Here is a 4,787-nt window from a genome sequence, read left to right on the forward strand (position 1 = left end):
ATGCAGAGGACGCGGGTTCGTGCCCCGGTCCGGGAGGATCCCACATGCCGCGGAGCGGCTGGGCCCGTGAGCCGTGGCCGCTGAGCCTGTGCGTCCGGAGCCTGTGCTCCGCAACGGGAGAGGCCACAGCGGTGAGAGGCCCGCGTACCGAAAAAAAATAAAAAAATAAAAAAAGGGGTGGGGGAGAGGAGTTTATGGGATGCTTTAGAAAATGGTGTATATAATTAACTATGATTGTTTAGAGGGTATTAGGTTGTGGTTATGGGAAAAGGATCGGCTTTCAAAGTTTAGTAAATAGAAATCCCACAGTTAAGTAGATACACATTCTCAAGGGAAGTTTTCTTTGGCAGGAACATGTCCGTGGCAGTTGCTCTTTGCCAAGAGAAGAGCCCTGTAAGCTGGAAGGATTTCCTGTCAAGGGTATTACAGGACAGATACAGTGCTGTGTTCCTTTTAGGATTGTTTGCAGGAATTAATTCTTCACACTCAGGGTAATTGCTGGGTACTTCCCAGTAACCAAGAAATTGTTGGTTCTACCAGGGAATCAGAGCTCGCTTTGGATGGTATTGGGTACGTTTGCTACGGCTGAGCACAGGTGCCCTTGCATTATTACATGAGGGAGGGCGGTCCCCATGTGGCCATGGGAAAGATGGGGTGGTCCTCCAGTGTAGGTCCCCTGCCAACAAGACCCTCCATCTTCCGCCTGGGGTGGCTTCCTCGACTACATTTCCTCCTTTCCTGGTTCCCCTGAACGTGGTCAGGGATGGGGGTGGGATGCCGACTCCGAGTGCGGGGTCTTATGTGGTGTCCTTTCTGGGGACCCTGCAGGCATCTCACTATGGTGGTCTTTCTTCCTTCTCATGCCCACGTGGCATGTCTGTGACAGCTTGTGCTGGAGGGCATCCCATGCTCCCAAGTAAATCTCAGCTGACACACAGCACGGTTATAAGCAAACGACAGAAGCATGCCTGGCGTTGGTGTGTCTGACGTTTCAGGGTTCAGAACTCCGACGGCAACGTTCCAACATCATGCTTGGGAGACCGGCCAGTCTTCTCCGTGCTCTTAAATTTCGAGGACTCAGATATGCAATCTTCTTGGTTCCACGTTTTCCATGGTTTTTACCTCCAGTGGCGCTCCTGGATGCTTCCCAGGGAACAGAACAGTTGTTTGCTGTTTCTCTGGATTTGTTCAAGAAGGTACTGGAGAAAGGTCTTATTTCCAAGTTTCCTGATGAACCTGTGTTCCGGTATATAATAGTTTGCATCTGCTAATCCCAAACTCCTGGAAAAGAATAGGAAAAAGAATGTATATATATGTATAACTGAAGCACTTTGCTGTACACTGGAAACTAACACATTGTAAATCAACTATACTTCAACAAAATAAATTAAAAAAAAAAAGATCCATTCCGAGCTAAAGGGTCCTAGAACTCTGTCACTTCTTTCCAACCAATCCTCTCTCTCCAAATTTTGCTCAGAAATCAGCCTTCCTTCCTGGGTTGGTGGGACCCAGCCAGAGCTCATGGATTACACACTGGGAAACGGCTTTCCACAAAAAGTCAACCCCAGGCGACCTTGTCCGTGTAGGTCCAGCCAGTGAACGGCCGTCGAAAAGGGCAATTAATGTGGTCACTTCAATGCCAGGGGCCCTGGTTTCCATGCAGTTGGGCCAAATTGAAGCCCAATTAAGCACTCAGCATGCTATTCCAATTATGGTTTTTTTGCGCCAGATCGTGTTGTTTTCCCCCCAGTAATGATCCTGAGGCAGTACAGGGGAAGGCATGTCATTCTCCAGGCATCTGGGGGTATTTAGTGGGCCTTCAGGGTGAACATAAAAATAGTCTCTTTTAGAGAAGGAAACCGTCTTTGCTTAAAATGCTGATGGTTTGTTCATCATGGATTGTTTTTGCGTTCATCTGATTTATTATAATATTGCATTAAAATATTACGTGTTTTGACTACTGAATTTTTTGCTGCCCCCTGAAAATTTTGCCAAGGTGACTGCTTCTCTCACCTCACCCTAGCCCTGCCCTGGGCACCAAGCTGGTTAAAAGATTATATCTATCTATCTATCTATATATATATACACACACACACACACACAGAGTTATATATAGCTGGTTACAATGCATTTATGTATGAATACATATATTTTTAGAGATATGGGAACATATGTATAACGGATTCACTTTGTTATAAAGCAGAAACTAACACACCGTTGTAAAGCAATTATACCCCAATAAAGATGTTAAAAAAAAAAAAGATTGAAAAAGGCTTGGACTATTGAATTCTGTCACCGATGTGTTTCTGGTTCTTATTTTAGAATAAATGATATCCATATCAGATTATCTAGGTGATTAGCACAATGGATCTGACCTGAAAGTAGGAAGCCTTCAGCTCAGCTGTTCCCTGAATCTGACTGATTTATTCCACATGCTCCACCCAACCCAGGAAGGGAGCCAGCCTCTGCCTCACTCAACCAAACAGTGTTCAGTGTTTGGGTAGAAAGGAAGATGCATTCCAGCTGTCTCCAAAAATGAAGAAAATCAGAAGATTTTCCCCCCGTCTTCAGTGAAATAAACCTGACCTTCTGGTAGGAGAGTCTTAAATCAGAAATGGTTTAACCAGAATCACAACAGGAAACAGCTCTGGTTACAGCCCAGCTTGCTTAGGTCCTAATGGGTGAAGAGAGCATCCCATCCCTACTTCCCGAAACTCTGGGTATAGCAGGTAGTTGTCCTAAGGGGCCTTGGCAAAGGGTGTTGGACTTTGCCTTTGGGATTTCTGCTGTCAGAACTGCCTAAAGAAGAATGAATATTTGCCACAGGAAGAAGCAATAATCCAATCATTGGGAACCCCGTCTCTCAGTGTAGTTAATTTCTATTTAATTAGCCAGTAACTACATTTAAAATAAAGAACAGTTGGTAATCAAAAACAGGTGGATAAAGGATGAGCAATGGTGCAACAGGATAGAATTACTGGGCCAGAACAAAGTTGGGGGAGAGTGAGAGACACGATGCTTCAGAGAAAACATGGCTGGGAGCGGAGTGATCGTCGACAGGCAGCTGTGGGCCTCCTCAAGCTTTATATCAGCTTTTCCTTGTGTTTGTTAGCCGTCAATAAACTGATTTTAATCACCAAAAAAAATTATGTATATATAGTATATTTTATACATACATTTATATAAATATATTTATATATTTTTATTTATATATTTTATAATTATTTTTATAAATTTTTAAAAAATTTATATAAATAATAAATTTATATTTAAATATTTATATTTAAATATAATAAATATTTGTATAATATATAAATAATTTTTATAAAAATTATTTATATATTTTATAAATATATTATATTTATATATAAATATAATATATTTATATATATTATATTTTATACATACATTTAATATATAAATTTTAAATGTATACGTATGTATTACATTAACCACAACTGGTTAATTGTATCCAACTATAATGTGTGTGCCCCTGGGTGTACGTGTATACAATTTTTAACTAGCTATATAGTATACACTTATGAATATATTATATATACATATATTTTATATGTATTAACTATAACATATGTATATACAGATATAATTTTAACCAGTCATATATACATACATATGCATATTATACATACAAACATATGTCTATAGTTTTTAATATGTATAAAATATATTGTATATTTTAACCAGCCATACATAAGTAAATATATAATTCTATATGTATAAAATATAATATGTATGTACAAAAATAGATGTCATTGTAACCAACTATATATACACATATGTATATATGTATAAACATGTGTGTGTATATATTATGTGTATACATATATGTGTGTATATACACACACACACACACACACACACACACACACACACACACACATACATCTATATGAATTTTTAACCATCAGTGGTGCCCAGGACGGGGCTAAGATGAGGTAAGGAAAGCTATTACCTGGGCAAAGAATTTCGGGGGGACATAAAAAACGAAATTCAGTAGTCAAGTACATAATATTTTAATTACACACACACACACACACACACACACACACACACCCTCTGCTCCGAGACCATACGTCTTCCCACAAAGCAGACAAGGTAACATTTGCAGCCAGCCCTGGTATGTAAGTAAAGAAACTGACCTTGTTTAAACAGAGGCCTGACTTCTGACCTCAGCTCCGGAGATGACCTCGAAGTCCTTGGAGTGTCCTGCCTGATAAGAGTGTCTTTTTCTTTGCCTGGGGAACTTGGATCACTAGATTTAGGGTCTAAAATGTGACATGGGGTGGGCGGGGGTCAGGTGCTACCAGGGAGTTTGGGGGTGAGGGCTGGTCAAACTGGCAGGGATGCTGTGATGTAGGGTGGGAGCTTTGGGTCCTGCCCAAAGTTTCAGCTCTGACTCCATAGCGGCTGAAGGCTGAGGTCCATCATGCAGGCCATTGACCATGGAGCCCTCGATAAAGTCTGAACACTGAGGGTGGGGTGAGCTTTCCTGGTTGGCGATGCTTCCTGCAGAGGTATGGTCACCAGGGGTTACCAGGAGGAGTGTGTGCTCCACGGGGAGAGGACCACAGGGGCTCTGCGCTGGGTGCTTTCCTGGACCCTGCGCGGGGCACCCCTTCCCCCGGACCCTGAGCTGTGCACCTCTTCCTGTGGCTGACTCCACTGTGTGTCCCTTGCATGGAATACACGAGAGCCCTAAGTGTATAACAGCTTGCCGTGAGTTCTGGGGTCCCTCTAGTGAATGATCAAACTCAAGCGTGGTCTTG

This window comes from Aethalodelphis obliquidens, unplaced genomic scaffold, assembly GCF_003676395.1.
Source record: "Aethalodelphis obliquidens isolate GAN/ISIS:26980383/991018 unplaced genomic scaffold, ASM367639v1 scaffold91, whole genome shotgun sequence".
In the NCBI taxonomy this organism is placed as follows: Eukaryota; Metazoa; Chordata; class Mammalia; order Artiodactyla; family Delphinidae; genus Aethalodelphis; species Aethalodelphis obliquidens.